We start from the raw sequence: 11,960 nt of genomic DNA on the forward strand, positions 1-11,960 counted from the left end.
TATATGTTCTTCATTTTGTATATTTTTTCATCTCAGTTGTAATCCCCTGTGGACTGCCCACCACCACTTCACCCTGTGCCATCACCATAGTCCCATGCGCTCTTCCCATCCCCATTTTGAGCTTGTCCCCCTCTTTTCCCCATAGAATGTCTCTGGTTTATAGTTGTTAGTTGATATTCTTTTTTACTTTATTACAATTTAGTATAAAATTATTCTGATATTTCTATTTAATATCAACAATAGACATTCTCTATTTAAATACTTGATTGTATAATTATACCTTTTCCTTCTATATTAAAAATACTGATTACTAATATAATATATAATTATATATGTTTTAACTAAAATACCAACCAAACTGTAGTTCCAAAACAACAATATGTTTATGCTGAAATGATGTTATTGAATAGAGTTCAATACTTCCTATGAATTTTAATAGTGGATAACATATAGAAGTTGACTCAAATCCTGTTACTCTATAGAAGAGGTTAGATAAGTAACTCTCTGATGGGAAGCTGAGATCACTTTACTCAAACTCCTGCTACTTCTAGAACATTTCCACTGCAGGATATCCTCTAGTTTTATTAAATAGAAGACTCCTAGTCTTTTCTTGATCAAGATAGTTCCTCTGTAAGAGGAGGTTTCACTCTCTGTCCAGTTTGAGATTTAGACAACTCTTCCATTTCCTCACATTGTCAAATCTGTTTTCATTGGTATGATCTCTCTGTCTCTCTTTCTCTGTAAGTGTTATGTTTGTATGTGTGTGTGTGTGTGTGTGTGTGTGTGTGTGTGTGTGTGTGTGAGAGAGAGAGAGAGAGAGAGAGAGAGAGAGAGAGATATGAAGGAATAAACCAGTTCTGCTTCCCATTATATATGTTTTAGTTGTACTAATATCCAAGTATTTTTATCATCAACTAGGGTAAGCTGTAACACAACTTAATCTTGTAGTTGTCTTATCCACTTTTAGGTGTTAACAGTTTCCTTCATTTTTATATGCCACTTTTTCTTACCAATTTAATAAATTCTATTTTTTTTTAACTATAACAAAAGCTATATTATATGATGTGAATACCTCTAATTATTACAACTGACTTTATATTGACCTAGTAACATCTAAATATTTACTTTTCTCCAAGGTTCAAGCTAATCCCATAATCAAACTCTGAATTTTGTCTAATTTTTTCCCCCACATATGTCAAAATTCAGTCTTTCTGCTCACATTATTAGTTTTACATATAAATTTTAAGCGAAGGCAGCTTCTTCCCTGCCTATGCAGGTCCCTCTTTTTCTTTTTTCCTTTTCCTAAGCCTGTCCTATTAAGATGTAAAATAAATTATAAGCAAGTACTCTGTAAAAATTTAGTTTCTCAGAGGTTATTGAATAAATATAAATACCTACTACCTTAGTAATCCATGAACTTAAAAATCATTCAAGACAATTAAGGATGTTATAAAACACAACCAGAATATCAAATAAGCTCAAGTAAGAATAAAATACAATAACAGATATGTCAACCAAACCAAGAAAAGTACAAGAGAACACTCTTGTATATTCAAATACTTTCTATATTATCTTGGTTCGTGTAAAACCATTTCCCACATGATAACAGTTTTACAGGTCTAATACATTACAATTACAACTAGCAATTGTACTTTCTATTATTTTTGCACGTACCTTTAGGAATGTACTATTAGTGAAGAAAACCAAATTTGTGTATAGGATCCAACATTAATTTCCTTTGTATAGTAAATAAACTTTATTGGTGCATAAAGATAAAATATATAAAAACAGCATTAGATGTGGAAAATTAATATTTGTTATCACCTAATTACTTAGTATATTATTTAAACACACAAGACATTTATTTAGATCTCTCTAGACTGGAATTGAGACTTTAGAAAACAATGTTTAAAAGCCTGTTTTACTAATGAGAACAGAGGTATTTAATACAATTCCTCATCATTTAAAAACAGGGCGCAATTTTATGCTCCCACATTATTTTTCTAAAAACTTAGATTCAGATCTAACCTCGTATTAATTATTTGATTTATGGTTTTACACTGCTATTACAAGTCAAACTAATGCCATTTAAAAACTGAGCATAAAAATAATTAGGAAAACATTTTTGAACATAATTTAATTCACAAGTATTTTGAATTTGTATAAAGGAACTCAATGACATTTTTTACTTTCCAGCTAAAATCATTGTATTGTATTCATTGGAAGTCCTTAGATTCAATTTTATATACTTAAAATTTTTGGCTACTTACATATTAATTATATCATTAGGGTTCCAGATAGATAATTCTTTAAAAATACAATTTTATTAAAATATTTTTAAGTCAATCAGTCTTAAGAAATTTGATATACTTGTAATAATCCTAGCTCTGTGTGTGCGTGTGTGGTGGAATGACACTCATTTATTTTCAAAACATGCTTATTTTGCTTAATCACTTATTTTTTAATGTTTTTCTGTACCCCACCCTGCACCAAACCACCTGTGCCAATATCCCATATTCTCTCTCCCTACAAACCCTTTACCCTTTTCTTGTTTTCCCCTGGTAACTATTATCTTTGTTTCACAGAATTCAAATTTTATTCCTTCTATTGTTGTATATCATTGCTACTCTTTTTCTTTTTTGATATTTATATTTGATATCTACAGCATATAGTTATACTCATTTAAATCTGAGACTCTTCATGCCTCCTATTAGTGTAACCCTTCTTACTAAAGTATAAATAACTTCAAATAATTGATCTTCAGTTATTTATAATCTGTTATTGCTCTGAGAAACTTAGTCTATTTTTATGTATTTCTAATTACTCAGATATCAAAAAGATCATCACTGCAATAGTTATTGACAATAAAATATACTCTTCCTGGAAGAAAAGTTCTTGCTTTCTCTGATAAGAGTAGCGTAGCAACAAAAGAACACAGGAATTCTGGTGGCAAATACTTGAGTTAATGTTCACTCCATTTATTTTAAACAATATCTTCTCAGAAAACTGTGCTACTCTTTCATGCTTAATTAACATTATACTGTTTGAGATCAGAAATACAGGAGCACCTAAATGAATGTTTACAGGTTAAAACCATAAAAATAGTTAAATTTCAGATGAACAGCAAACACCATTTTTCGTATGTCTCAAATATTGCCTCCCATACTGAGCAAGTAATTTTACTGTCCCTTAAAATATATCAACATGTAAGAGCAATTAATATTGTGCCTTGCAATATTTCAGTATGCTTATATGAAGAGAAGTTGTTTATCAATAATTCAGATTTAACTGAGTGTCTTCTAGTTTATCTAACAAAAGAATTGATATAAGTTCCATTTCAAGTCTCTAAACAAGCCTCCTTTTTTTGTTATCCTGCTTCGTTTGCTCTTGGTAAGATGCTTACTGAGGTTTTGCAGGTTATTGTGTTGTATTTGTGAGAAGGGCAACTATTGTTGTTAAACTTTAAACTTTAGTAAGTTTTGGCAATACAGGGGAAACAAAACAAAACATGTTCTTTGTTTTCCAAAGATTAGAAAGGATTCCCCAGTTAGGAAAGGACTCGCCTAACAACTGGGTCATTTTCTTTTTAAGAGTTATTTATTTATGCATATAGTTCCGGGGCACAGGCCAGAGGTGCAGGGGTGGTGAGAGAATTCACCAGAGACAGAGTAGGTAGCAGACAGTTACAAAGTACACTGCTGAGGGAAGCAGTGGGGCAAAGCAGGAGAGTCTGCTACGTCATGTGGGTCACCTCCCTGGGCAGGGATCGAACTTGTGCTGCAGTGGTTGTGGATAGCTTCATAGAGTTGTGCTTTAACCCATTGCACTACCTGGGAGGGCCCATGGGTCAATTTTAACCATTACATTTAGGATCCATTGCCCAATATCCATTATCCTTTTAGGATATTTGCGAATTGGTATTCTAGAGATAATCCGGGCTGGGCATTTTCCTTGATTTACCAGGAACTGAATATCCCAGTATAGCCCAGGGAGATCCCAGAAAATTAAAATCATGAACAAAGTGAGTTATGTTAGCACAACCAGTATTTTTTTTTTCTGTATTGCAGACAATTGTTAAAAATTTGAGGAACAATAAACACAGAGAAACCCTTCCTTTATGACCTCTCTCTCAAACCAATTTCATCCAGACTAAAAATTGGTCATGTATGAAGTTGGAGTTGATCTTTCTTGGGAAGCAGAGCGGTATGTGTATTGGTTTATGTTCTGTTTTCCAAATCACTGTTTGAAAGACCTAATTTTGCTCCATATCCTACCATAACTATACCCAAATTCCTTGGACAAATGATGAAGAATTTGATGTTTAAGGTACTTTAGTTCTCTAGATTCTTCTCTGGGTGGGAGTGGATGGGAGATTCTTCTCTGGGTGGGAGTGGATGGGAAACACTGCCTTCAAACCCACAATGAAAAAGCATTGGGCAAATAGCAAGTTCATGACTTTTCTTGAACCCATTGTGTGATAATAAGTTATAGGGCAACAGCTGGCCCCAAATTTAAATAGATGCTGGAGCCAGCAGGGAGAGAAGTGACTGATATGATTGCTGTTTTCTCTGGGGGAAAAAAAAAAATAGTAGGATACCATTTTAAACAGCTCAATTAGGAAGACTGTAATTTGGTGGTACCTCCTGATCTAAATCAGGTAGTTATTATTGAAGTTCAGAAAATCGTACCCTGAGCCATAAGGTTATCAAGTTGACACATGGAATTAACTATGCTATTTACCAAGAAACAGTGACTGATCAAAGAATTATGTGTATTTAAATCAGGTATATTTGTAAAAATTCTATATATGAATAGCATATATTCACTTAAGGGATATTTTACTTTTAAAGGGTACTATTTTAATGACTTCCTACAAATCATAAAACTGAGAGGATATATCTACTATGTCAAGTTTGTCAAACACATAGTTTTAGTGAGCTCCTATTCAAATCTCCATGTCTAGGTAGTGATGTGAAGTAGTCTTTACAGCAAATACACTGACCTGATACTTAAACTATAGTTTTGAGGCAATCCACATGATAGCATTTTACTGCCAAAAAAAAAAGATGAGAGAATAATGAAAACTGGAATTTTGATATAATATGTATGGATTTGTATAAAATTAAAACTTCCAACAAGGAAGCGTGAGTTTTATTAAAGACGTTTACCCAAGATCCTTTCTTGAAAAAAATACCTGAAACATTGATCATGCCAAGGCAGCCTTAATTTTATACATCTGATTCACAGGGAGAACAGTGAATAAAATTTCCTGGTGCACAAATATTCCCCCCTTGTCAGGTAGTTTCCTTACATTTCATCTCCTCATCTTTGACAAGTTGGAATTAGAATCTTCCATTTCAAAGTGATTGGTGTGAAATGCTATTAGGATAAATGCTGTTGTGAATCAGGGAAACCAAAATCAGAGGCAAAACATAAGATAAATAATCTGTAACCACAGACATTCTCAATACAGAAATATTTTCAACAAACGTGCACACACACACACTCTCAGAAAAAATATGTCTTGTCATTTGTACTCATAGGAAAGATAGCATTTTTTCTTTCAATAATTTCTGGATATTCTCACAATATTATGCTTTTTTTGAAATTTACTAACTAGTTAAAATTCTCATCACAACCTTGTAGAGATGTAAAATACAGTGAACTTCCTTCTAAAAATATGTTGTGCACTATTAATTGAAACCAGTTCCCCCTATGAGTAAGATTCTGGCTTGTTTTGAATTTTCTTGAGACTATCTGGAGAGATGATTTCATAACCTCTCTACCAGTCATACCTTCACTTAATTCCAGTTCATTCCAATGCAAATAAAACCCATAAACGAATGAGTTTAGAGAGGCTCCAGATTGAGGAGGAAACTCAATGGAATCAATTCATATAGCTCAAAGAGAAGGTGATGAGAAGGATGTGGTTTTGAAAATCAATTCAAGTGAATGCTTGTTGCCAGAAATAGGAATGCAGATTTCATATTCAACATCTAATTAGGTCAAATGTACTGTTCTACCCAGTTTTCTACTGTTAAATGAATGTAAATGAATGCTTTCTGAAACTCATTGGAAAAATATGATAATTTTTCCTTAAGAATTATGATAGGTACTTTCTTTTACTCTGTCATTTTGGTGTATGACATTTTGTTAGAAGAGAGCACTAGAAGATCAAAATGAAAATAGGCATTATAAGAACTAGTATAAATGACTTATAAGTAAAATGGGTTATATGTATTCTACATATAGTTTAAGTACATAATAAAATATATATTAAATATGATCTATATACTTATCAGATAATATTCCCATCTGTGACATGTAAAAGGAAAATCTCAACATTTGATAAGTGTTTGTTTCATAAAGTTTAATCTGTAAACCAGATGATAGTACATTTATGTCTTCTTTTCTCCTTTTATTTAAAAAATACATTTATTTATACAAACATTGATTTAGAATGGAGCACATATGGAAGTTATATAATGTTGCAATGCAAAGTTATTTAAAAAATTTAAGCTAGGAGTAATTCAAAAGAAATGGGAATGTATAATGAAATAATAAAATTTAATGTACTCATCTAGTTTTTGGAGTACATTTTAATGTGGGTGAAATGTTTTCATATCATATGTATTTTTGTAATGACTTCTTCCTCTTAAGAGGAAATAACTTCAAAAAATTTGTGTTTTGCATCACATGCATCCTTTCCATCCTATGTTCATGCATTTTATATTATTTTACTTTAATAAGCGGTGGTATTCTATTTGAATTATTCTGCTCTCTTTTTAACTAAATTTTTGAAACTTCTGTCAATATATGTGGCTTCATTCAATCACCTATACTTCTCAGTATTTTATATCATTCAAAAAGTAATACACCAGTGATATATCCATTTTTTTGAAAGTCAAATGACAATATTTTACTTACAATTCATTAAATTGCAGCAATAAACATCTTATTTATGTGCCTTTGCACATAGACTAGTTTCTAGAATATATCTCAGTGAGATTTCTATTATTTTTTGCCAAATTTTTCTCCATTTTTCTCAGTTTATATACTCATTAACAGTTTATGAGTATTGTATTTTTTTTGTATTCTTGACTATTACTTTCACATACTTATACATTTTTTAAAATAACTACAAAATTCCATTTCTTAGGAAATAACACAGGTGGAACAACACAGGTGAGCAATCTCAACTTAGTGGAAAAGAAAGCTTTCTCTGTATTTTCCTATGACTTTTGCTGCTAATCCTGGTTGAAACTAATTAAGAGGCACATGTCATCAATCACATGTATTTCTTCTTTATTTATGTTAGTTTTCTAATAAGTTTGTAGACATTTTTTACTTGGAATTGTGTTTAGGTCTCCTGAAAATTTATCTCCATTACTTATATATAAATTTTATGAGTATTTCTATTCTTTTTAGTTTATTTGCATGGAAATGTTAATTTCATGCATATAATCTCAATATTTTATATTTTATACTTCTTGAAAGATGTTCAAAAAGTCACTCTTTACCCCAAGTATTAATGTATTAATATAACAGGATTAGTATTATGCTTTTCAGTTTTGTAAGCATTAATCAAATTTAGAATTGGTTTGCATGTGTGATTTTAAGGCTTCTATCTGTCTATCTTTATCTGTCATCTCTATCATCTCTCATTTCTATATCTGTTTAGCCATCATCTATTTGGACATGCTTCATAAATTATTCTGACATCGCTTGTATAGTTATAGCATAGCCTTATGAAAAGTTGTGATATCTTTATTTTTTTAAACTTTTTTTTTTTAAAGATTTGTTTATTTGTACATACAGAACTGGGGTACAGGCCAGAGGCTCAGGGCTGACGAGAGGCTTCACCAGAAACAGAGTGGAGAGCAGAACAGGCAGATCTACGAAGTACTCAGCTGAGGGGAGCAGCGGGCAGGTCAGGAGAGGTCTGCCACACCATGTGGTCACCTCCGGGGCAGGCGGAAATCGAACTCCTGGGGAAGGGGCTTTTAGCTTCTTAGTGCTGTGCTCTAACCCGCTTCGCCACCAGAGAGGGCCCTGTGATATCTTTTTTTAAGATTTATTTTTATTTATTTATACATACAAGAAATGGGGTGCAGGTGGAGGTGGGGAAAGGAGTGAGAAGATTCACCAGAGTAACAGAGTAGGGAACAGAACAGGCAGAGATGTATTGAAATACACTGCTGAGAGTAGCAATGGGTGAGACAGGAGGGGTCTGCTGTGCCATGCAGTCACTTCACTGGCCTGAATTCCTTCTACAGTGGCTGCAAATTGCTTTGAGGTGCTGAGAGTTAACCCCTTGAGCCACCAGGGAGGCCCCAAGGTTGTGATATATTTTGACTAATTTTCCACATTGTTTTCCTTAGGTACTGTGTTTTTCTGCTCAGGAGATACCGTAATAGAATATCACAGATTGGTATCTTGTTTCTAGTGAGGAAACCATTATGGTTTATTAATACCAATTTTCTTGAGCTGTTTCCACATGGCCTTTATTTGTGCGCATGGACATTGGTGGGGGGAGGGGAGAGAGAACTCTCAAGTGTCTTCTTCATATAAAGTCACTTACTCTATGGGGTGGGGAAAGGGGAGAGAGAACTCTTACGTGTCTTCTTCATATAAAGACACTTACACTATGAGATAAGATACCACCCCTGTAACTTCTTCAACTTCAGTTATTTTTCTTAATGGCCCTATCTCTATACAGTTGAGTTAGGTCACATTGGGAGCCTGCGCTTCACCATCTGAATGTGGGGGTAGAGGGCACATGTTACTTTTAGAAAAAGTAGACTTTTAATTCTATTAAGTTCCCAGTATCAATTTTTAAATTATTCTTTGCAATTTCATCTGGTATTTATCTAGCTTCTTTCTGGGTAACTAAAGTGTCTCATTGCTACTGTGGGTGATATAATTTTTGTCCTGTTTTATTTTTAATAAGTATTTATTTTTAGAGAAGAAAAATATTGAATCTTTTCATGTTCATTTTAATTGAAGCAACCATAAATTAACATCATTAATTTTAACTATCGACATTACTCTGGACAATCACACTAAAGTAGAAAGTGAAAAAATATAGCTAAATAAATATTAAAAGCTGCAAGCAAGCAAAATAATTAAAAACTTATTTAATTTCAATGTATTCTGAGAAGTAGTTGAAAATCAAAAATGTGAATAGACTCATACTACTGTGTGGGTGTATTTTGGCTCCTTGGACATCAGTGTTCAACATGTGTCCAATTCATTTGAAAATGAATTCAGTCAGATGAATAAAGAGTTGAATGTAGGTAGACTAGCAAATGTCTTATGGCAGCAATCTTATGATCTGTGATTAAATGAATTACAAAATTTTACCGTGTGCAATAAACTCAGTTTAAGAAAATAAGGGTAAGTTTGATTCATGAAAATACAGGATTAAAAAAGGAGCTAAAGTATTTGACTCTGTGAAGAAAGCAAACCTACTAAAGAGTGGGACTGATTCTAGTATATGAGAAATGAAAACGATCCTTCACTTAGTAATATAACAGAAGAGGACGGTTTGCTTTGGTTTAATCATATTTTATAATAGGGGCACTGGAGTGGAAGCACAGAATGAACGATGTGGAAACAACGGGTTGGGATGCTCACACGGAGGGATGTCAAGCTGGAAAGGTGTTGGTTCCTGAGTGGAAGGGCTGCTGTGGTAACAGTGCCAGAGGGTGTGATCCTACACCTCTAAGTCATACAGTTTTGTAAACCAAAGTTCTCTCAATCTTAAAAACAAATAAGAGAAAATGAAAACAATTCAAAACAACACAAAATTGCCCCTTTACCAGGGAAGGCTTACCATTCAGGGCTAACATTATGTTGATTTCAATCAAGAAATGTGTGATCTGGGTGTCATACTATCCTCAGGTCTAGCAATTTAGTTATACACAAGTGAGCAACCATGGGAAAAGTTCTCTCCTACTTTCCAGGGAGCCTTGCACCTGGGATTCACAGAAATGAATTGTCTCATTTATGATTAGAGATTGCATTTATTCAGAGTCAGATATTGATTTTCATTTATGAAAGTTTAATTAGAAAGAATCTATTGAATCTGAACTTGAGAGAGGTTAAAGATCAGAGGAAAGAACATCTGTGAGTACCAAAGACCATTTCAGATTTGAAGTTTTGCTCATCAACATCTCTCCAAGGATTTGAGAGTCTGTGGGGGAATATTATATGAATCAAGAGTAATTCCTTGGCAACAAATTAACCTAAATAGTTTATAACTGAAGTTTCCCCTGCCTTCACCCATCAGCCTAAAGTTCAAATGATACCATTTGAGTAGCAATAAGTTTAACTTCATTACTTGCCATTTCAAAGTCTTGTAAATGTCTAAACACTCCTGGGGCATTATTAAGAATCCTCGTGGGAGCATCACATGCACTTACTAACCAGTTATGACTGATTCTGGGCAGTTTGGTCACCAGGAATTAGTTTGTGGTATTTATCCTGAGAATGATATGCTCCCCAAACCAAACCTCTTATAATTACATTGATGGTATTGCATTTGCAAGCAAGACTGGGGAAAATGGCTGCATTCCTATTTCTTTGCAAACACTGTCACCTGGATCTTTCATCTTCAATTCTGTACACCAAATACCCACCCTCTTTAAAAATATGTTTATATTCACATTTACAGAACTTACTCTGAGTGGCCTGAACTTGAATGATAAGTAGATAATACATGGAATTAAGTTCAGTAGGTGAACAAACTATTGCGACAGGGTAGTTTAGATTCTTTCAAAGGTGCTGTACATTGTTATCTAAATTTTTGTGGGTATAATCAGGTTTCTTGCACGCATTCTATTCTATGGCATCAAGGTAGTGATTCCATCCTTTATGTTTAAGGGTTTTGGGTCACTTGTGGGTTTTGATAGTTTTCCATTGTTTTATCAAATGATACTAGGAAAAGGTATGCTCCAAACTGTCTGGGGTTTGTAATTATGCAGACATATGTTTATATCTTACTCCAAATCTTAATTTTATAAAAAAAATCTGAGAAACTATTTATCATCTAGAAAATTGGGATAGCATTGCTCCAATTATAATACTTTTATATGAACTAAGTAGAATGAAAATATAAAAAAATTCCTTGCCAAATACACAAAAAGGAGTCATCATAAATTCCCAGACCATTCATGCTGTGTTATAAACACAGTGCCTGCATTTTTTAATTAATTTTAAGCTGCAGGAGTACTGCAGTATTTGTAGTTATAAAGACTCTTTGGATTGCAATATATATAGCACAAGGACTTCGGGAGTGACTGTCTTCTTCCATGTTAGGTTATCCAAAGGAGTATGTTTTTGTAGCATTGATAATGATGGCTTCAGATCAACTTTGTTTTTAAAGGTAAATCTCACTCATAGTGCTAAAAATATAGATTAGGTAAGCCAACCTATGGATAAATTACTTTTTTTAAAATAAAGGTTTTAAGAATGGGTGTTCTTTTTGCTTAAGATAGAAAAAAAAAAGATACAGCTAATTGTAGTCCAAATAAGATTTGGAATTAAACTTTATTTTTTTAATATTTATTTACTAATGCATAAAAGAACTGAGATACAGGCCAGGAGTGTGGGTGTGGGGAGTGTGAAAGGATTCACCAGAGACAGAGTCCTAAGAATAGGCAGATCTGCTCACATACAATGCAGGGGAATAGCAGGGGGAGATTGGAAGGGTCTGCTGTGCCATGTGGGTCCCCTCACTGGCTGGGGATTGAACCTGTGCTTCAGTGGCTGCAGGTAGCTTCACAGTGCTGTGCTTTAACCTGTTGCACTACTAGGAAGGGCCCTCGCCTATATTTATTCACAAAATCTTTTTTAAAATGGTAAAGCTGGGCCCTCCCTGGTGGTGCAGCGGGTTAAAGCACAGCACTGAGAAGCTAAAGCCACTTCCGCATGAGTTCGATTCCCGCCTGCCCAGGAGG

Source organism: Condylura cristata, unplaced genomic scaffold, assembly GCF_000260355.1.
Source record: "Condylura cristata isolate star-nosed mole 26May11 unplaced genomic scaffold, ConCri1.0 scaffold00002, whole genome shotgun sequence".
In the NCBI taxonomy this organism is placed as follows: domain Eukaryota; kingdom Metazoa; phylum Chordata; class Mammalia; order Eulipotyphla; family Talpidae; genus Condylura; species Condylura cristata.